The sequence below is a fragment of the Aythya ferina genome (assembly GCF_964211825.1).
Source record: "Aythya ferina genome assembly, chromosome: 4".
NCBI classification, from domain to species: domain Eukaryota; kingdom Metazoa; phylum Chordata; class Aves; order Anseriformes; family Anatidae; genus Aythya; species Aythya ferina.
In genome coordinates this window covers 37,819,220-37,843,226 of record NC_140300.1, presented here as the reverse complement: position 1 = coordinate 37,843,226, position 24,007 = coordinate 37,819,220, and the positions used below count along the sequence as shown (strand labels likewise).

General features: G+C 39.0%; 1 protein-coding gene and 1 long non-coding RNA gene across 5 annotated transcripts in view; both read right to left on the bottom strand.

Annotated features, from left to right (window-relative positions):
* The window catches only part of LOC311436714, a 164,652-nt gene that overhangs the window by 67,671 nt on the left and 72,974 nt on the right, over nucleotides 1–24,007 (bottom strand). Inside the window, exon 7 of one of the 4 annotated variants that reach the window (XR_014693045.1) lies at nucleotides 14,784–14,902. The exons of 2 other annotated variants lie outside the window; for them this stretch is intronic. This is a non-coding gene — a long non-coding RNA (uncharacterized lncRNA). Of the gene's footprint in view, nucleotides 1–14,783; nucleotides 14,903–17,474; nucleotides 18,420–24,007 lie in introns of those variants that run through there. One more of the 4 variants, XR_014693046.1, reaches the window with a different exon arrangement.
* Nucleotides 1–24,007, bottom strand: part of LOC311436130 (uncharacterized protein) — a gene marked incomplete at its 5' end in the record, with an annotated part of 364,735 nt that overhangs the window by 334,059 nt on the left and 6,669 nt on the right. The gene's annotated exons all lie outside the window — the stretch shown is intronic.

Below are 24,007 nucleotides of genomic sequence, written 5' to 3'. Positions count from 1 at the left end.
GTACGTGAGAAGAGACACTGAATTAGTTCATATCCAAAGCAATGTAGGTGAATGCTTTAAGTGTAAAGCAAGTGCATACACTGGGAGACTTTCATACCAGCAGCTCTTTAGCTTACTTCCTCAAATCTAAGAAATGTTTTTGTTGTTGTTGTTGTTGTTTGTTTATTTGTTTAATCAACCTCTATTGAGACCAGCAAGCTAGGCCAAAGACAAAGGAGAGGAGGCAGTGTTCTGCTCCTCACCCACATCCTCCACAAAACCCTGCACATGCATGACAGCCAGGCTCACCTCTTCCTGCAGGCCTCCAGGAACAGAAAGAAAGCCAGAGGAAAGTGGAGACACTGCTACTACTGGCCTTTAACTTGGGCCTCTGCATTGCTCCCCCCTCATCTGAACAGACAGGTCTTTACAACAGCAGAGCTCACACACGTCTCTGGGATGTGGAAGATGCTCTTTCTATGTGGCAAAATTGCCAGTTACCTTGTTGTCTTTGATATCAAAGTACACATTTTTACCTGAAATCTGGGAGGTTCTACCATCATCAGTGAACTAGGAAGAGCCATTAAAGAGGTCTCTGTAATCAACAAGCTGCCTGCATGCAACACTTCATCGCACCATTGTAAGCTTAGGGAGCACCTTAATCAGAATTTAGCTCTCTGCTTTGAATCTTCTTTGGCACAAGAAGAATCAGTTTAAGCTTCTGGACTCTTCTCCAGGAACAGCAGTAGACTGAGGATGAAGAGTGAACACAACTCCAGGCCATCAGAGCCCTGTGGGAATTCAGAGAGCACTGCTGCGCAGGCTGGGCCATGGCTTCTCACAGAAGAAGAATTACTGAAAAAAACCACTCTGCTTTTTTGCATTTTACTATGTTATGATTTTTATGCCAGATTCCTTCTGTGTTAACCACAGCAGTGCACTATGTATACTATCGACACTGAATTTCTTAATATGTTTTGAATACAGAGATTCCACTTACTACTTCAAAAAATTAACTGTTAATAGTGGCTATTCTCTAACAAACTGCCAAGCGACGCAATTAAAGAGAATTTCTCTGCAGCATCATCTCTCCTTTAAAAAAAAAAAGTGTGGGGTGAGAGAGAAAGAGAGATGCCAGAAGTTCAGAAGCAAAACACTGTTATTATTCTGAAGCGGGAATGACATCCTTGCATTAACACAGTATGAAATCATAGTAGCAATTTTCATGCCATATTATTTCGTTTTTGTCAGGTCACTGATTTTCAATTTCATCAATACTACATAAAACTAAGGAAGATAATAGAATAAAAAGCATCCATTTGGACTCCACTACTGAAGCAAGAGCTTGCTGCTGCTTCTGTGAATTTAAACCAGCTGATCCACCCACAGAAAATATGGGTTACTCTTGTCCTGGGATAACAAGTAAATCAAACTGAGAGGTTACAGAAAAGGCAATATACCAAAGAAAAGCTGATATAATTCTGAGTAAGTGTGCCTTACTACAGTTTATAAATTGATCTTTACATTCTTCTAATACGTAACAAAGTAACCCAGAGAGCATCTGAAGCTAAAAGCCAGAGTGCAATTTGTTTACACAGTCATCTGAACCCATGCGCTTAACTTTTCCCAAAAACTATTCATCTAAAGTGAAATTAAATCTGGGGTGATTTAAGTGGTAATGTACCGATTCCAATCTTTCAGCTGCCTTTCTGTGTTTTCACTATATCATTACAACTGACCTAAGGGCTCCCAGTCCACAAGATACAACAACATACAGAAGATATACATGAGCCATTGTCAAAGTACTCCTGCAAAGACACCACCGGGGAGGGCTATAGCTCAAGAGGAAAAGCTCCTACGACAGCACATAGGTAGTAAAGAAGCCACTGGAGATGCACCTCTTTGGTCAGAGGCACTTAGGCTAGAGAGGGAAGAACAAAGAAAAGCAGCCATTGCTTACAAAAGATCCAAGCAAGCTTGAAGATGGGCAGCTTGGCTGTGAAGTATGTCACCATTTGCTTCTATAACTCATGGCTGCTCCAGCACACTCCTTGTCCGAAGCTCTACATGTGCCCTCAACTCAGTCAAGAGAACTGTTCTCATACAAAGTAACCAGACCTTCAGGTTTGCTCTCAGGCATACACCTGTGCAGAGATGCCCTTGAAAGGACTAACACCCAATTTGTTTCTTCAGAGCTGACAAAGCCCCTACAGACTTACAGCAGCGGAGGGTAGTGGTGGCAGCGGGAGGGATGCAGCCTATCCTCCTGCCTTTATTCTCTCTTTGCATCCACAGCAGATGTCCCTCATTGACTCTAAAATGTAGGGTTTGGGTGCCCTTCCCAGATCTCTCACCCAGCTACTATTTTCGGCCGCTTTATTTTTAGTCCATGGGGAACATCACCTGGTACTCCGAGCCCCCAGTATGCTTGTTTAGGCACAGAAGAGACCTATATAGGCTGGCTGGAAAGGACCTAAAGCTCAGTGTGGCCAAGCCCCTCACCTGGATGTGAAGGGAACGAGGCCATGCTACACAGCCCACCCACCCCGAGTTTAGGTAAGCTCCCATGACAACAACACGTCTATTTTGCTCTGTAAGAGTTTACACGTGGGCAAATGCTGTGATGTGCTTCATTGTCCCACCAATACAGGCAGTCATGTATTTGCCTGTGAAAATACTGTGGATTAAAATGGACACTCCATGATTTTTTATAAAGCTTGATTTTTCCCATCTCTATTTGAAAATAATTAGTCCTTCTCCAACTCTGGATGATTAAAACGTAACTAACACCACACTTATTTTACATGATCAATGTTGGTATAATGAACAGCACATGAATTAATAATGTCTAGCCACTTTTTTCTAATTGTTTCCTAATGTTCTGTTATTATATATTCATTTGATATTCACTGTAATGCTAGTATCACAATTTTTTTCATTTGTTCCATAAAAATAATGTATTTTGCCTTTACTTTCTGCGAAAGAATTACAAGAGTGAAGAACGGTCACCTGATTTCTCTATCATTCTCATGTTTCCAGAAGATGCAGTCACTCACAGACGGTGTTTGTTTAAAAACAAACAAGCAAGCAAACAGCACCTTGCACAGGGTAAATGCTCACTTGGGAAACCAGGTCTCTTGCTCAGGATGGTCAGTCACTACCCAGAAGGCTAAAGGAGTCTTCATTGCAGCATCTTCAGCCAGATTGGGTTGGATTCCCCCCAAAAAAACCTTCTCTCCATCTCTTGTAATCCATCTGGCCGCTGGGCTTGTGTGACTACTCCAGGACAGGCATTATCCATCACTGCTGGTTGTCTCAACACACAAAACGTATCTTATCTATCTTAACTATGCAAAACCACTGTTCTACATAGCCATTTCTGCATCCACAGGAACAGTTTCTACTGACTACTTCCAAGGGTCTCATCTATATCTAATGTCTCACCCTGCAGGAGGAACCCCCAGGAGAACTACCTGGAGCAGCCCCGTTCCCACCCAGCACACAGGCAGAGCCCGTCCAAAGGTCCAGGCATGGCAGGAGGTGTAGGACAGTCCAAAATTCCCAACCAAAGTCCTCCTACACCACACCAAGTATTTCACTGGGGGGTCTGGGAGTTCAATCCATCACCTTGCCTCGAGTTGACCCATCTCCCCATCTCTACTGGGCACAGAAGGGAAGCTCCTATGGCACCCAGGGAAATGGTGACTCTGCTGCCCTAAAGGGGCATGCAACACCGCGCTGACACCCAGCCACACCACAGTCACTACCACAGTTCGAAGTTGAATTTCATCCCGACATCCCACTTGTAACTTCAGTACCATAAGCTCTTGCCACAAACCTCTCAAATCTTGAATTCTGGTATTCACTCTTGAGGCTTTTTTTTTTTTCCCGGATGTACTGAAACTAACAGCTAAACACCCCACATCTGCATTAGGAATTTACTGTCATCACTAGTCTCTGGTTAACATCCCTGAAGCCTCTCTTTCCTGTTGGCAAGCAATGAGCAGTATAACATCACCAAGAGAGACTAAATGAGCACATACTTCTGGTGCAAACATACAGATATCCTATCCTGCACCATCATCGCCCATCCCCAGAGAACCCTGAAAGCCCTGGGTTTACTGTCTTTTCCCTTACTTGAGTCAAAATCAAAAATCACACCAATTCCAATGCATCTGTTCACAACTGCTTATGTCTGCGAGAACTGACTTTTTCTCACTCCCATGGCGTCCCAATTTCCTAGGTTGCATCAGCCGCCTTCTTATGAGGTACCTCTACTCAACTGTTCTTTGGTTGGGAGGAGCCATCAAAAGGAAATCATATTAGATTGGTCACAGATTCACAAACTTTCCATTAAGACAAAACATTCTAATTACATGTATTACTATCCACACACTTAGGAGAAAAAATGAAACACACTGTGTAGGAACACATTCTTTTAAAGCATGACACCTGAATGTGGTGGCAGTAAGCAGTGCTGCATTCAAAGGAGTGTGTATGAGTACTGGTTTCAGTTGTTATTAAGCTTTGTTTGGCTTGATCATAATTCCAAGCACAGAATCAACTAAGACAGACTGTTCGAGACAATACCACAGACTATTTTCTTATTATACACAAGAAAAAAAAAATGCATTTTGTGGCTATTAACGCTCAGTGAAAAAGCTCACAAAATATAAAACATGATGCAGGATGACTCTAGACTTGGTTTTGTGCCCTCATCTATGTCTCCAAAACATCTTATCATGCAAAATAAGAAAAGTACTTCACATCAATATTTTATTGAAATTCTTTCAGAGAAGACTTATACATTATATTTTCAAGATGAGATGCAGACTATTTTTGTAGCAGGAGAGAGCAATATATTGGATAATAGCTGACATTTGACTCCCAGAGATTTTGTTTTATGAATCAAAATTCATTTAGTGATAGTAAAGTAGAGGAGTGTGGCTAAGAAATCGATAGAAATGTTCTGTATTCTAGTTATGGAACATAGAGATAACCCTAAGTCAACATTAATGATGCTGGGCTGTGTAAACATTGACAAAGCCAAAGAAATGATTTTAAATAATAGACTTCAACCAGCAGATATCAACAAGCTGTATTAATGGAGATTGCTGCCATACTTTATGATGGCTTTAATTTATTCAGAATGTGGAAATGATCAGTGGCATCCAATTGATAGCTGTAGCATGATGTAATTTGAACAAATTTTTCAAACGACTTTATAACGGTCATCTCCTCCTTTCCTCTAAAAGCTGTGAAGTAACAAAATCTCTTTTTAAAAACAACATTTATTTCTTGGCTCACCCCAGCTCATGCCAGTTGCCAAAGATGGCTTTGTTTTTTATTTTCCTTACTACCAATGAACACACTAAGATGACACTACTGAATTTAAGCATCCCATGCATTAATAAATCAGGTAAACATCCAAAAAAGAAGTAGAGCAGGGATCTTATATTTCCTGACTATCCTTAACGTGGCTGCTATTGGAGGAGACTGTTTATTTTCAAAGAATGAAACATCAAAACAGAAAAGAGGGATGAAGATGTGAGCTGTCTATTCTATATACGTCTGATTTAACCCATCTTCTCAGCTCAGAAAGAACTGCCAGTCATGACTGACCCAATGAAAGAGGTAAAACAAAAGGAGGGGAAAAAAGCCTTTAACAAATACAGCTCCAACAGAAACAGAGAAGCAATATCAAAAGTAATGCGGATAAAGAGCAGGATACATTCCAAGTGAATATATCAAATATTAATTCTAGGAACAACTATTCTTCAATTTAGGGATTTAAACATTTTTGTTTCTGAACCCCAGAAGCCTATGCCAACTCTTTGATTAGACTTCAAATACAAACAACAACAAGAAATAATCTATTGCTGTTCTGTTTTTACTTTAGGGAGTTTATTTTTATTAACTCTTTGCCTCTTTGGATATCACAACTAATTTTTCCCTTATTTAACTAGCTGCTTGAAATCAGAGGCATTGTTGAGATCTGTGAGCTAATGCTTTAGAGCATCCCCATAATTTTCAGTTTATTCAAAAACAACTCCATTTTAGTGCTCTAAACGGTCGAGTGTACAGCAAAGAAAGCTGTCAGATATACCTACAAATATGCAGTGCAGGACTCTGCAATATACATCTTATTTCCTTAAATCTAGCAGAAATCAAAGGTTAATGGTGAATCGTTTGTAAAATGTGGCAAAAAAGCCATTACTACAGTGCGTGACAACAACTATGTGAAATTAATTAGAAGTTTCAGCCAATGTCACAAAGGCAAGAATAAATACACATTTTGGGTCATCATTTATTTACTGAATCGTCCAACACTTGTGAGCAAGCATTACTAACGAGGCCCTAGCTCCTACACTTCTGAGGGAGGAGTTGGGGGGTGGGGGGGGGGAGAGCAGATATCTACCTCTCATGGTTATAAAGACAGGCTCAAACATGCAACTTTAATGTGCCTCCAAACACAAATGAGAAAGCATATAAAGAAAAGACATTCTGGATTCCTTTTTATTTCATCTTTTAAGCAAAACTCCTGATTCCTGTATGTTTAACGTAAGCAATACCGTATATTCAAAGTGTCAGTAAAGAAAATCTTTGCCAGCAGGATCAACACAAGGAGAATAAAGAATAAAAACACCCAGACAAAACAAAGTGTCTTCTCTCCCTTTAGTTTGATTTCTTACTAAGAAATCAAAATATGCTTATTACTCTCTATTGGGAAATGCATATGAGTTCCACCTTTATTTTATTAATATTTACTTAGCTGAATACCTAGCACTGCTAATCCATATTTTATGAATATCCGTACACACACACACAAGGAAATTGTTTCCCTTGTAACACAAAAGAACTTTTTCTCTTGGTGAGCATCTGTTTCTTTTCAACAGGGAGAATGAGTGAAAGTGGAAAAGTTTTTAAGACTGCTTGCAAGCCATGTTTTTTTTTTTCTTCATCGCATACCATTTCACCAGAAAAGGAAAGAAACTTTTCCTTTTCTCCTTCATTATGCCCTTACCTATGTTATCTTTATTGAATAGTAATACATTCCATAAAGATAACCTAATTATTTTTAGGAGAATAAGCAGCAGAAAGCCTCAGCAACCATGAATAGAAATGCTTCCATATTCACAACCATCATCGTCAGGTATTTTTATATCTGCTATTTTCCTTTGCAAGGGTGTGGGGAGAAGCATCAGGAGTATTTTCTGTTCACTTCGGAGAGAATAACTCAATATATGTGTTTCAGAAACCATTTCTCAGGATCTTTCAATTCTATTTATTTCAAATACCACTGCCTCAAGAGTAATAAATATACAACTGCCTGGGGACAAAACAAAGTGTTTAATCTTGATGCAAGAGGTTGCACAGTTGTTAAACAAGAGAACCTTAGAATTTGTTTCTTTTAGACACAAGGAGAGAAGAATTTGATTCAGCATACTTTCTGATACCCAGATGAATCAAGAAACTTAGGCTGATTTTAGCAGTAAAGACATTAAATGAATGTTTTGCGCATAAGGATTTTTGTATGCTGACCTTATAAACAGTTATTCAGCAAAAGGCAGATCATACAGGAAAAATCAGTCTATTTTGCAATAGGGCCATGTATAGACACTAAGGTTCACATTTTTTCACTCTAGTTTGGGAAAATATGAACATTAATAGTTCCTTTACAAAAGCCTGATTACTAAACCGTTGCAGTGTACCACTACCATAAGCAAATCTGGACGTTCTTGCTTTGTTCAGCTCAAAGAAACATGCTGCTTTTCAAATTGTTACTAGTTCTGCCTTATTTGTATTCATGTATTCAGGATTACCCTAAAGTAAGTAACTCTTTCTGGAGTATTATACTGATTTAACCAAAACATACCTTTGATCTTCATCGGAAGTGAAATCATTCATCTTCAAATGGAGAAGACGGTTTCACAAGACAAGACAAACGCCTGTGCTTTGGCTTGAGAGATGTCTTTAGAAGTGTTAACGTTTTGTCTAGTCATCTCAGAAGACAATTTTGGTTTCAATAAAATAGCTATGCATTAACCACAGACAGCAAAAGCATTAAAGATTATTAAAATGGCAACATTATAGTTTGGCTGGGTAGAAAAATCTCAAATGATTTCTGTAATTCTGGGCATCTGAACAACCTGTAGAACTTATTTTTTTTTCTCTACGGGAAGCAGATTTCAACCCTACTTTTCCTGATTCACTGCTTTAACTGTTGGTAACCCATTATTTGGTATAGCAAGACAGCAGTGTCCAAGCCTGCTAGAAACAACAGCCTGTAAGATCCTGCACAATGACACCAGACAGTCAGGCATCCTTGCTCTGTGTCCAGCCCACAAACTGGAAACCCAGGTTCTGTCCAGCAGACAAAGGCAGTAGCAACTAACCACCTCATTTGGAAAAAAACTGTACTGATGAAATCCAAAAAATTTATTTCAAAGTGACAACATGATTACAAGATACTTTGTTTTTAAACAGAAATATATATTTTCCTAGTGAGGATGTCTAATTGCAGCACTTAAGCAACCAAAGCTAAAAAGAACATTCATGTTGATGGTCCTAACTTACGGCTTATATTCAAGCCAATCTTAGGTTTTCATTTCAGCCATTATAAAAAATGGTACAGAACCTCAGATGAGACAACAGGGAGGCTATACAAATTCCTTTAACGACAGATTAATGAATTCCATCATGATAATAATGTAGGCTAACAGAAATGAAAAAAAAAAAATAAAATTGAAACCTGAGAGCTTCGACTTCATCATGCAAAGACAAAATAGTTTACAAGCCTTTCTACTTAGAAAAGACAGTATGACACAAGGCACCTAAATACTAGGATTGAGTATTCCTTACCTCCCTTACAGACAAAGGTTTGGTCTTCACGTTATAGTGCACTGCTAAATGAGTATGAAAAACAAAGCTTCTCATTCATACTAAATATACTTCCAGGACCAAAATAGGAATATAGCAGTAGGAAGATTATGGTTTTGTTCTACATCCACCTAAACTGTAACTATTTGTTATAAAATTTCTGCATAAAAATACTGGTATTAGTGCAGTTTTGGAAAACTATTAATAAAAAACAGAAAGTTTTCCTTTTGTAAAAATGCATGTGTGTCTATCTAGATATAGTAGAGAAACAAGTCATTAAAATGGCCCTTTACTTTATGTTGGTAAAAAAAAATATCCAAATATTTTAAAGAAACTCCTCTGGAAGTCAAAGGTAGATGATAAATAACCTTTAGAATAAGGACAAGTTGTAGATTGTGAAACTACCATGATCCAATGGAAAAAAAATAATAATCATGCAGCACAAGATGTTTTTGTTACAGGGTAGCAGCACTACTACTAGCACACTACTAGTGTCTCCAGCCAGCCCAGAAGAAAATCAACAGATGATCTTTAGCAGTAACACAGGCATGTATAGACTGTCAAAGAGCAAATAAAACTGCATTACATTGCGAAACTGTGATAGAAACTGGTCTTATTTGGAAGTGATGAGAGTGTAAATCCAGACTTACACTCAGTTTTTCAAGCTATGACATTCTCAGCATCATATACCCACTAATCACTCAAATCCTAGAATAAATTCTGATATTGTGCTAGGTCCATATCAGCAGTGAAATACATAACTATATTGCACTTTCTACATTTTCAATGTAAGAAGTAACACGAGAGAACATCTGGACAGAGACTTAATGAACATAGACTTGAATTCCCTGCGACTGTGCAGCAGCAGGACTGGCACTGCTCCAGATTACAGCCTTCACACAGCTGTGTAGGCTCTTCTGCACCACTACAAGAAGGAACTACCAGGCACCCTCCTCTGCGTAAAATTCACCCACCGCTGTGAGAGTGCATTCACCCTGCTGCGTTTGCTTGATGACATCAGCCTCAGTGCCAAACTGACAAACCTCCCACCTGGCTTGCCTGTTGCCTTATGCAAAATCCAGCACAAGTCGTGCAGCCAAGCAGAGAAACAAGTCCAGGAAGGGACCCTTGCAGTCCAGCCATAGGGGGTACCCTCACATGCAGTGCCCACCAGGCCTCTCCGAGTGCCTGCTGCTCCCACAACAGGCCTTGAGCAACACTTCTTCAGCACAAAGCAGAGAACCGCAACCTTTGAAGGTGTTCAGTTCTACCCCTCTTCACTAAATCCTGCCTGGGAAAGAGTTTCCATCCACCTCAATGAGACCTGCATGCACCTGCAGGCACTGTTCACTTGCATGCCCACAGTTCAGGGCCTGCTGTGCCCATTTTCTAGGCCGTGCATCTTGCTCCTGCCCTACGTAATGTCCACTTTGCTCTTCCCTGTTTCTCTCTCACAGAGGAAATCTCACACAGGGATTTCCTCTCCACTGACTGCCATGTAGCACTGGTTGAGTCAGCTTTCCTAGGCGTAAAGCTTTTCTTTATGTTTTGTGTGACCAAAAAGAAGCTGCAGGCACTGGGATGGATAATAAACACAGAAGTCTTTCTCCTGCTTCAGATCCAAGGTAGCTACTGATCTGGAGATATTCAGACATTTCCCTATAGAAGGGCTCTATAAATACCTCTGCTGGTGATTTCTAACTTTCTTTGAAGTGTCAGGCACTTGACATTACCAAAGATTCCTCTGCATTAGGAAGACAGATGTGATATAACATATTAATCCCAAGAGGTAGCTTGCCATATCCCCTCCTGGCACCCGCCTAAAATTCAGCAGAGAAGAGCAAATTTAAAGCAAACTGCTTTGAAGACGTTTGTTGTCACTTTATCCATTTAGAAAAACAGTGTCAAAGGCAAATACCCTATCAACAGAATCTGCAGTACAGCCTACAACAGCACTAAAATGCTATTTCTTCCTCATTGTGCAGCAATTCAAAGGCCTTTAAGCAAGAATAGGTCAGGATCATGAGACATTAGATCCTAGTATCTTTATTTAGGAGGGAACGCTCCATATACTCAGGATCAAGACCCTGCTGTGTAACACACCACCAAAACCAAGGGGTGACCCAGGCCAGAAGAGCTTTCATTACACGTAAAGGATCTGTGGTCCTCTAGCTGTGGAGAGAACTGGAGTATTCAATTGTACAAGGTCCCCAGAAAGGAGCTGGGAAGGGGCAAGTCAAATGACTGTCTACCAGAGAAGAAAGCCTTCCTCACTGTGATTGTAGAATATCTGCTACAGCATAGCTAGGTGAGACAGGAGGGTAGGAAGGACAAGAAGCTGCTTCCACACCAAACCCATCCCTGCCCGCTATCACAGACAAGGAACACAGCATGCCAAGTGGAGATCACCAGGAACACAGTGAGAGGGATTCACCGGCTTTTGACTGCTATTATTTGTGGAAGTAACATATAGTTTTGTGCTACAACTGCAGACTTCATAGAATTGTAATCACTATACTGAAAGAGCATCTATTTATAAAATACAAATAATGTAAGGCCTTTCTCTCTTTTTTTTCCTTGAGATATGAAGCAGCACTTAAGCCCATATCTCCAAAGGTGCTTCTGTCTTGTATATGTCACTTAACTCCCACTGAACTTGGTACTTAACTGCCTTGGAGAAGCTGACATTTAGGTTTTATCTAGACAGTTTTTGAAAATACCTTCAACTCCCAGGGAAGTAAAGGAGCAAACATTAGCAGCATCTCTTAAAAATGGAGATTATTTGAGGAAGTCATGAATAATCACAAGCAGTCGAGTCTTGAGCAAGGTTTGCAGAATGATGCCCTTTTAAGGTACCAAGAAGACTTTAAGTAGTACAGAGATATGATCAAACCAACCTATAAAATGAAAACAACAACAGGTGAGCTCACCTTATTTAAAATTTAACTTGGCTATATATTTTGATTTTGGCTATCCACACAAAGCAGCTGTAGTCTATTTTTTATATTTTAATTTTCTAGTGATACTTAAAAACACACATAATTTTATTATCTTGATCTACAGAAACAAAGTAGAATTTAAAATGTCATAGTCAATTTCCAAAGGTCTTCACAGCTGTTTTTAAATACCTTTATACTCATATTTCATTTTATGAATCATTTTTGACACTTCATCAACTCTGTTTTGTACTTATAAAAAAAAGGGTAAGTGCCAAGTTTGTGTCACACAGCATCAGATGTATCTAACTCTGTTAACTTGCATGCAATTCAGTTCAGTTCCTATGACCTTCTGTCCTTCAGTTTTAACCGGGATAGTACAGCTTGTTCCCAACAAGCCACCTTTACAAGACATTCAAAATGCTTATGAAACAGATATCACTCTCCCCTTCTCCTCCTCATCCTTGTTTGGAAATTATTTATAACAAATATTCCTCAATGCGTGCATGTGATGGGAAGACAGGAGAAAACAGATTCAAGTAGCCACAGGAAATGTATGCATCAGTTAATCAGACATTATCACCTCTCAAATTAAAATAACCCTTAAGTTGTTCCAAGGAGTTTGTTTTTATTTCTGATTTTCAATAATTATAGTAAATTCTAATGTTCTTCTGCCAAGAAAAATAATCCCCAAACCTGTCACTTTACAAGTGATCAGTACTGCAGAGAGTAGTATGCCTTTACGTACTCTGCTGCCAATTTCTGGCTTTGTCTATGGACCCTGTTTTTGGAATACAACAGGCAGGATTGGTATGAGTTGTATGTATCAAAACCTAATGTCTACTTTGTTATGCTGAAACAACATGAGGAATTTGACCTCTTCATCTTTTTTTTTTTTTTTCTTCTAATAGGCATTCAAAAATGAGCAAGAAAAATGTTACAGTCCCTCAGTTCATCACAAGGAAGAAAAGAAAAAAAAAAAAAAAAAAAAAAACAACACTAGTTTCCTAAGGTTGAAAGTTATTTCATGTTAGATTTATCAAACGTTAGAGGAGACAAGAAGTCCTTGTGAACGGATCAGTAAACTCATTCCAAAAATTCAAATCACTTCTACAAATGTCAAGTTTTAGAAAACAAGAGCCTGTGCAGAATACACCTACACAATTTTACCTAAAAAAATATGCTTCAGAACACAATCCTCTCATACTGTTTTTATTAAAACCAGGGTACTAGCAACCACCGCCAATAAACACTGCTGGTTTGAAGGCTGCAGCTGTATGAAGCAGAACCTTTAACAGGGAAGAGGAATTTTTATTAATAAAAAGTGCTACAAAATCTTATGATGTTTTAGAAGGAAAGCTGCATATCTTCTTAGAGACAACAACCCTAATCCTACTGAGGAACATTAATCTGTGCAGCTGAACTATCCACACAAGGCTGGTAAAATATTTGACTAAATTCTCACAGTTCTTTATTTCCAGGCAAAACTCTTTGGTAAACTGTTCTTAATGTTATCCAGGTGTCTAGGAGCAGATGAAAACCCTTCTGAAGAGTCCTTTTAATATAAGTTTAAAAGTAAACAATCATTTTGAAATACAAAATAAAGAGGGTTTTCCTTCCCCCCTGAAGCAGAGCTCTGTGCTATTCAGAAGCTGCACTGAATTAAGGAATTCAGGGTTGGGGTGGGCATTGCAGTTGTATTCAGAAACAATTTAGACTCTCAATACATTGATGGGAATAGTCTTTTAAGAGAGGTATATAATTTAATTGTGAACTACAGAAATTATTTTTTTTTTTTTATGTGAACCTGAAATGCTCACATGCCCAACAACTCAAGTTATACTCACGGGGTTCAAGGCACAGAAGAAATACAGCTCTCAGTCTAGGATTACACAGAACAAATAAAATACGTAAACTATTTTTCAAGCACTAATACCAAAAAATTCTGGCTTCGAGCCCAGTCACAGATGCACAGAGTACAGAAACCTCATGCAAGCGAAGTATCGGGACCAAATTCCCCTAATGACTCCTGGTAACTCATGGCGTGTACCCTTCAGGAGCAAGGCTGGCTCCTCCTATTCCCCCCTATATCTTCAGAGGGACACAGCTCCTTGTGCACCTCCTAACCTGTTGTGTCATCACCCCATAAGGTCAGCTATGCTTCAGATGTGTATGAAAATACCTGCCTCTATTTCTTTCCAACTTCTTAATTATGACAGGCCTCTTAATTGGGTTTTCTAGAGTCTTTTACTTGTTTGCTTTAATTTTTGGATTTAGTATAATACAAACAGAAATGTACCTAAGCATATTGCACTGTATGCTTTATTTAAAGATAATCTTTTTGCATCTTTAACCAGCCAGCCAGAACAAATATGGCTTCCAATTCTAAGCAGGGAAGCCTTTTTCTTGTTCACTGGCTTACTTATGACTATACAATTTAATTAACATTTTTGTAGTACCTTTTTTGCCAGATAACGACTTCTTTCTTCAACTTTGCCTTTCAAGCACGCTATATAATAAATCACGAGGGAAAAATCTTTATTTTTAATATTTCCATTTATGTATTTAATGAACATTATTGAATTTTTGCCAAGTACTTATTGGAAACTTAGAATAAATATCTGAACTACTATTTCATTTCTGTCTGTGAGGATGAAGTGTTCTGCTGACACTAGAATTTTAATAATAATTAGCTCCTTTATTAGAAATCTGCTCTTCATTTTCAGTAACATTGTAAAAGGCTGACTTTTAAACTAAACTAGAAATCAAAATGCTTCTTTTATTGAAGACTTTCCATCCTCTGAATACAAGTTTTGAGGAAATCTTCAAAAACAAACACAGACTGCAGAATACCAGGCCGTGCCCAGCTCCAGTGCACAGCCAGCACAGAATTTGGAGTTTTCAGCACCAAACGCCAGCCCACCTTCTGGAGCTGGCATAGCTCTGCCTGCAGTTCTCTCTCTGCAGTTCTCAAACACATGCTGTGCTGGTCGATTTGTTCCATCTTCACGTGCAGCTTCTTACATCTTTCCAAAAACTTTTCTACCAGGAGACCTCATTTCCCAGCTGACTCTTTGTAGGTGCACCAGTGGTCCCATCTCCAACCTCTGTCAAGGATTCAACTGTCTTTGAAACCTCTGTTCTTATTTGTTAACCTACCTCTCTATTCATTTCCTAAAGACAGTAAAAAGTGAAATGCCAGGACAAAACAGAAATCTTATAAAAATTTGGCATCAAGTATTGTGTCATACACCCATGGAACAATTAATGTCAGTAAGTTCACATGGGTGCATTGAGTGACAACATGGGATCTCCTTTGTTGCAGAGCTAGATCTAAGGAATGGGATCTATTGTTTAATTATGAAACACAACAAGCTTTCTTTAGAAAAATTACTTGTCCAAGAAACTGTGTTTTCCTCAGTATTTCAACAATAGTATGAAATAGAACTCAATATTTAGACGTAACGTTTCTTGCATGTGGATGCTTTGACAGGATCAGGTCCTTTAAAATAGAACTTTTAGTGCACAGTCCTTTATGTCTCTGTGTAAACTACCATAGTTATCTGAAGTTTTCACACTTATAATATATCTCAAGCATCAATTATAAATCAAAGCATTCAACGTTCAGTCAGTTTCAAATTATGAATGCTCTTGATCATACTTCATCTTACAGCTTTTTTGACAAACTATAAGACAAAAGATTTTTTTAAGCCTAATCTTTACTAAATAATTGGGTATGTAATTGTTATGTTTTTGCATTTATGAAAAGGAACCATATATTTTCATTCTGAATTCTTTTTAGGCTAAGGGATCAACAAAACCAAACAAAAATCTTTTTGAGACCAGACTGTGTATCTCTCCTGTTAGCAAAGATCCTTCTCACAATATCCACAGATTCATTAGAGACAAAAGTTAAATGAAATATGTCAACACAGAGACATTATTAAAAATTACAATTTGGGATATATGGCATATATGAAATTTAATGTACCGTAACGGAAAGAAGTACCGTAATGGGAAATTAAATGGGAAATTACAGTCTGTCCAGTACCGATGCCATTCTGATTTCACAGAATCACAGAATTTCTAGGTTGGAAGAGACCTCAAGATCATCGAGTCCAACCTCTACCTAACGCTAACAGTCCCCACTAAACCATATCCCTAAGCTCTACGTCTAAATGTCTTTTAAAGACTTCCAGGGATGGTGACTCCAACACTTCCCTGGGCAGCCTGTTCCAGTGTCCAACAACCCTTTTGATAAAGAAGTTCTTCCTAACATCTAACCTAAAACTCCCCTGGCGCAACTTTAGCCCATTCCCCCTCGTTCTGTCACCAGGCACATGGGAGAACAGGCCAACCCCCACCTCGCTACAGCCTCCTTTAAGGTATCTGTAGAGAGCAATAAGGTCGCCCCTGAGCCTCCTTTTCTCCGAAATACACACAGTTTGATACACACAGTCCTGGCTAGTGTTTTAAGAAGCCATATCATTTCCCTTTCTAGCCACCAAAAAAATCCTGATTCAAGAGGTGAATATTGACTATGACTAAGCTGTAGGCCAATATTTATATGAGTGAAAAATAAATCTTGATATGGAGTAAAATAAATGTCAGTATTTGGTGCAAGTCTGTGCATATACACATAGCCTTTGGCTTTAAATCAAGGTAGATGCTTCCCTGCCTGGGAACTGCTCCGTACCTCCCTGCAGTACATTTCATCAATGCAGATCCAGGATGAAGACACAGTATGAAATACTATCCTCTCTTCTGCAACCAGAAGGAATAGAAATTGTGGCACATTCCTGTAACAAAGCACTTCTGTGATTCATTAGCAGCAACTGCATAACAAGCAAGATGACTTGTTCAAGAAATGTGTTCTTCATACATAGTTCATGCGGAGGCCGTTCTTCTCTTATCGAACGACCATAATTAACTCTGGATTTCTTCATCTCTAAGATAAATAATAACTAATCCCCAAGAAACCTCCTCTTCTGGACTGCTTTCATACAATTAGTTCATTTTTCTTGCTACAAAGAGTGATGCTTTTACCAAGACGTTCCCTGTCTCTCCCAATCTGGGAGAGCTAGCTACAACAGTTACTGTATTTTTATGCCATTCTCAGCTGTGGAAATCTTGGACAAGATTCACTGTTTACTGAAATCAGTGGACAGCCTGCCACTGATCTCAACAGATAAAGTATCTGCCCTTTTATGTGCAAGTTTTTGTTCCTAAAGAAAATCCAAAAATGCCTAGAAAAGAACGACTGGAGGTTACCAAGAGGTAGTGTAGTCAATTTTTTCACTTGTGACTTTATTCCTTTCCTCATATCCTGGGATCTTTCTAGATTTGTTGGAAATTCTTGAATCTGAAGACAGAACCTTCTACTATTTTTGTAAGAGACAGGCATGAAAACACAACCAATTTTTTGTACAGAGCTCTCCTGCAGCGTGAATGTAGAGGACAGCATGGCAGGGAGAGATGACGAAGGACACTTGGCAGAAAAGGTGTCTTTTCAGGAGATGCACTTTCTTTACCCTGTTTTGTTTCTTCCTTCTTCCTGCACCGTGTAAGAACTATAAAACAGATTTCAATACAATAATGAATATTGTAATAAACCTTAAAAAAAACTTTTACTTTTCCAAACATTAATATTTACACACTATAATTGATATTCTGGTTTATCTTTGTTTTCACTGGAAAATTCCATAATCATGGCTCTGTAATTACACATTATCTTCTGATAGCACACCTTAATTGTTGCACTTCCTAAAAGTAAGTATTTGATTTCACAACCTTTTTCAATGTAATGATAAAAGCATATACATCTGTGGGATTACATATAGTTTGCTGGCAAAGTGAAAGCCACAGTATATAGGAAAAAAAGAAAAACAAGTAACTTGCACATAAGATTTCATTATAGCTCAGACACGTAACCTCAAGTATTCTCTAGTTTACCTGCTATATCCTAGTTATAAAATACTTATCGCATGTAAACAAAGAGTTAAGTACCGTTAATTAAGGAACTGGCACTACCTAAACCTTTTAAAATGTAGGGTATAGAAATATACCTTCTATACCTGGAGTATAGAAATATACCTTCTCTTGCATTTATGCAAGAAAGAATAGCACTCTTTATACTTAATGGAAATACATACAAAATTTAGTGACCTTTTAAGCCTCCGATGATGTTGGCATGTGATATTGCCCCACATTTAACCTGAGAAGCTGTGTCTAATTATTATGCTTCCTAATTCCACATGTGCAACTGATGCTGAAAGTGCGTGATATTTCTAATTCATCATCTGATCAGTGAAATAGAAGTGGTACTAAACATGACGAAATTTTAAATACCACTATAATGAAAAGGTTTAATTGCACCTGATGACCATTTGCACTGTTTCAAACTGTAAAACGCTGTATTTCATATGCAGGAGAGAGACATTTCATCATCACAAGATTTGATAACCATAATATTAGTAACAAAATTATAAGTGATGACAAGCAGGTCATCCAAAACAGAAATTTTCATTTGCTACAGTTTTGAATACACTCTAAGTTCTTCTGTTCTTCTTGCATCTGAAGAACCACAGTGTCATTGCAGCTCCCCAGAAGTGACTCCACAGTAATCTGGGGGATTAAGATCATGACAACTCAGAGGAAATCAGCACAGGCTGGAACTAGAATAAACTCATCTCTTCACCCCCAAATATACTTTACATGCACGCACACTGTAAGTTCACTTCACTTAGACGGTGATATGATCCCCCTAATGTTTTCCTGTGGTGTTTTAAATTATATTATGAACAGGGAAATCATTAGGCAACAGACCAAAACTGGCTGAAAGGTAGAAAAGGGTGGGTTTTCTTGTTTTGTTTTCATCTACATTAATGGCTATGTGCACTGAGTAATCTTTGTGCACACAATGCAAATGCTCAGGACCGTACCTCGTGTTCTAGCAGAGAGGACCAGGGTACCCAGCAGACAAGGACCACACTACCTGTCAAGTTATAAATGCACTAACACAGCCCAGTGAAAGAGCCCTCTCCCATGGCTGCAGTCATCCAGAAAGAAAAACTGAACTATAACAAAATACACCTATCAAATAATATTGGACAAGTTCAGTGTGTATGTACAAAACCAGTTCTCTTTGAAGATTTGGTTTATTTGTAAATAGGTACATGGCTGTAGTCAGCCATAAAGTTTCAATTCTACTAAATACATCTTGATAGAAGTTGTGAATCAAAGCCAGCCTTATACTCTGAATTTAGATGTAACTTCAGTGCAGTAATTAAAACTTAAAAGATTTAGGCATAAACGTGTAGCAAGTGATGAAACCCTACATATGCAACACTGAAACTAGACCTTCACATATTTGAAATTGATCTACATAATTAGCCCACAAATACTTTAATTCAGCAAGGCTGAATTAAAGACTGTGGGAACAGGCTGAGGGGGGAAGGTTTGACTGTTGTTTTCTGAAGAACAAAGTTAACTGTTTCACAAAGCTAAAATCTAAATCTGGTAATTCATCGTCATCTTACAACAACGAAATTAAACTGAGTTTCTCTAACACTGAACCCATGCAACAGAAAGAAAAATCCAGATTCAAAGCTTACAACAACACAAAGCACGAAAAACCTTCAAAATGTTTTTGCCTTATAGAGCTGAAGAAACATATTAATTTTGATAACTTTCCTTATGATTTAGCAAACACAGAACTATGTTTGCATGCTGAACAAGTTAATTTGGATTTTACCTTAACCTCGACGTTTCAGGGAAAAGAAAAATCATCCTTCACCATTGTCTTACTCTCGTTGCCTTCAGAGATGACCAAAGTTACTGAATAAGTCAGATTCATAGGTTGGAACAGCAAGAGATATTATACTCTTTTCACTACTTGTGAAAAGAGAAGGCTCAAATTAAAATGCCAAGATTTGAAAATTAGAAATGAATGAAAAGCATAATCCTCAATAGGAACTCTCTCTAGTTGTTAGAAAAAGTAGATATAAAACCGAGCAGGCTAGTAGACAGCAGATTTATATTTTATTGCCAGTAAAGCTGTATGTTAAAACAGCCGGTGGGGTGGAATCATTTCCCACGGATCATGAATCAGTTGCTTTTCACCAGCGTGCAATGTTCAACTCAATACTACAACCAAGACTAATGCCATGGTACCTTCTAATTTAAGTCAATTTGTGTTGTATTTTGGAATTGCACTGATTTCCAGCTCACTTGTTTTGGGAGTTAACCAGATCATCAGGAAAAAACAGATAAAAGAAATATTGGAGTGACATTACATAATGAATGGGAACTCATTACACATCACTGAAGGTCTGATCTTTCTAATTCCCATGAGCAACACTTAATGAAATGCCCATTCCTGCTCACGTGCAGAACAAGAATTCACGAGCAAAGATTATTCATATAAGTATTTACAAGATAAGATCTTCTCTTTAATCTTCTAATTACGTTATCACATACACTCAGAAGTCACAATGTTAATAGCCACATTTTATGGCATTATATTTACATTCTCTCAGTATTTTAAAAAATTACAAAGGCATATAACAATAATTCTTTTCTTCACTTACCCTGCTAAGACTTTAAATGTCATTTCTGAAAACTTTCACTGCAGCATTAACTTGAGTTTCTATGAATACAAGCTGATCCTAGTAGGATTGCCAGTGTTAGTTAAGGATTAAGTAATGACTGAAAGGTTTTTTGTTGTTATTGCTGAAGTCAAATGAATAAATGTTTGCAGGATGAGACCCTAAATCAAACAGTAATCCTGGCTGCCTAATATAGTTAAAATTAGATTTTTAAGTGAGGTCAAGGAGATTGTTATTCACGCTGCTTGTTTATTCTTAAATATTTCATTTATCTGTGCTAATATACAATAGCAAATATTTGTTGATTTAAAACACTACCCTGTAATATACAATAATCATTTGGTATTTGACAACAATGCACTGTATGTTAAGTTTTGCAGACAGCATGGAATAAAGAGTATGAAAACTGCAACTTGCAGGTATAACTTAAGAGATCATCTTTACTTTATTCAGTTAGGAAGAGAAGAAGCATCACATAAGGCAATGGCTTGAGCATTTTGTCCCTTGCAAAATAAACAAAACTGTAGAAAACAATTTTTATTCAAAGGTAATAAGCAAAACCAGGTAGCAGGTAACAGTGTTGGACAATGAGATGACAGGGACACTGCACCTTGCCCCCAAGGAGATGTGCACCCTTCACAGAACCACCACATATCCCAGCGCTGAGGTCAGATCAAAACAGATCTTAAAGCCCTCTTTTTCTTTAGTATTCCTCATCATTAAAGCAGCAAAATGCCTAACTTTCTTGCCTATCTTCTGTAGATGAGATTTTTGTAATTCTGTTTGTAATTTTATTTTAGTTTTTTATCTACTAAAAGCCTTACAAACTCTACGGCCTTTCCAGCCCAACCGCAATAGCAGCAGGCTAAGTTTCAGCCCACTGCAGTGAATAAGGCTGGGAAAAAGAAAGAGACAGAGATCTGTTTCTGCATCTAAGCCCTGAGCAGCCTTGTTTACCAGTGTCACTGATGACAAACTTGGTAATTTCATTTCTTCATAAATATTTGAATGCTACATTTTGCTAGGTGGATATCTGCTCATTTGATCTAATGGCTGTCCTTTCGAAAATGTCATAGAAAGCCATTAGCATAGCTTCACCAGTGTTAAATGGGTAGACATAAATGGTGATTGCTGAGAACAATATCCTTTGCCCACAGCATAGTGATGCAAGGGTTGGATAATTTTATTACCTTTAATAGCATTTGCAGCTATGCAAGCTAAGCCAATGATATGGGTAATCAAATCTCAGGCTTGTAAGTTGGCCACCTGTGGCTATCAGGAACGGAATCCCCACTACCGCAGGCCCAGGCACAGAGGCGAGGGAGAAGGATAAGAAAATTGCTGTGGATGGCACACAAATTTAGTTTTCATCACATCTGATCTAAATCATTGCTCATTCTTACAGGATCTTACGTGCTAAGTGTGGGAAACCTCTGAAATCTCCCTGTTGCCCCTGCACCTTCCAGATAGCCAGCCTACTGCTTTGGCAGTGCTCTCATCTGTCTGTAATAGGGAGGTATGCTGGCCTGCCAAGAAGGGTGAATGTGGCCCCATGAATAACAGGCATGCTATGCTCAGCATTGCTCTGGGACTGAAAAAGACTGGAAGTGCAAAGTTTTCCACTGGAAGTGGTGGTCCTCGTGCCATCAGTAACTGCCCTGGAAGAAGCAGCACAAAGAATGGAGGAAGGACTTCAAGGCATGTTCTGTCTGCTTAAGACCATCTCACTTCCTGAATTGCCAACTAATTGTGCAGGTTAATCAGAATTTAACTGGGAATAAAAAAAAGTAGCGACCTCAAAACTAGTAAAGCAAAACTGAGGTTGTCAGTATTTTCCAACTTACATAGCAGTTTGTTATTTCTCAGCCTGCTGTTTCTGTGGTCTCATCTCTGCAGACCTCGGCTCCTCCCTGAACGCAGCACAGTGCTGCACTTCTCGAGTACAAGTTCGGGGGGACTTTATGCCTCTACATTGAAACTGCATAAATACACTGCAGATAATACAGCTCATACATGAAAAGATGGAACATGAAATACTTAGTCCTGATCTACCACATATTTAAGGTAAGATCTATTCCATGTCATGGCTACTAAACCTTGAACTTGAGACATGGAGATATGCTAAACCAGGTAAACAACAAAATATTTTTCGAACAGGTAAATGACAAGGAAGAAATATATCTTATCGAAAATTAGAAAACATGAAGGTAATTTTATTTTTGGTGATGTACTCCCTTCCAAGAACACTGCATTGCAGAAAGCATTTAGCTTGTCATGTTCTTCTATTATTTTATTTTACACTTCATTCGTTTCTATTACATACCCTTGCACTTTATTATTAGGGTGTTCTGTTGTTGCAAACAGGCACACTGCATTCTGATTCAGTTATTCCAGTGGAAATTTTTTTTTTGTGTCAGCCTTTAAAGTGAAACAAATGAATGACTGTGATACTCAACAGCTTTAATAATACATGTTGACTCTTGGGTATTCATGGCCTTTAGATGCCTAAAAATAATAATGCTTTTATATTAAAAAATGAATATTGATTAATGAGCTGTATTTTTTTTAAGTAGACAAACCAGTAGCTATGTTCTCTGGATACCCAGTACCCTGAGCTGGTGGAAGGGGATGGGGAGCAGGATGTGGCCCTCATTATCCATGAAGAACTGGTTGGTGACCTACTACGGCACTTAGATGTGCACAAGTCGATGGGGCCGGATGGGATCCACCCAAGGGTACTGAGGGAACTGGCAGAGGAGCTGGCCAAGCCGCTGTCCATCATTTATCAACAGTCCTGGCTATCGGGGGAGGTCCCAATCGACTGGCGGCTAGCAAACGTGACGCCCATCTACAAGAAGGGCCGGAGGGCAGACCCAGGAAACTACAGGCCTGTCAGTTTGACCTCAGTGCCAGGAAAGCTCATGGAGCAGATCCTCCTGAGAGTCATCATGCAGCACTTGAAGGGGAAGCAGGCTATCAGGCCCAGTCAGCATGGCTTTATGAAAGGCAGGTCATGCCTGACGAACCTGATCTCCTTCTATGACAGAGTGACGCGCTGGGTGGATGAGGGAAAGGCTGTGGATGTGGTCTACCTTGACTTCAGCAAGGCTTTTGACACCGTCTCCCACAGCATTCTCCTCAAGAAACTGGCTGCTCTTGGCTTGGACTGGCGCACGCTTCGTTGGGTTAGAAACTGGCTGGATAGCCGGGCCCAAAGAGTCGTGGTGAATGGAGCCAAGTCCAGTTGGAGGCCAGTCACTAGTGGCGTCCCCCAGGGCTCGGTGCTGGGGCCGGTCCTCTTTAATATCTTCATCGATGATCTGGACGAGGGCATCGAGTGCACCCTCAGTAAGTTCGCAGATGACACCAAGTTAGGTGCGTGTGTCGATCTGCTTGAGGGTAGGAAAGCTCTGCAGGAGGATCTGGATAGGCTGGACCGATGGGCTGAGGTCAACTGCATGAAGTTTAACAAGGCCAAGTGCCGGGTCCTGCACCTGGGGCGCAATAACCCCAAGCAGAGCTACAGGCTGGGAGAGGAATGGTTGGAAAGCTGCCAGGCAGAGAAGGACCTGGGAGTGATGGTGGACAGTCGGCTGAATATGAGCC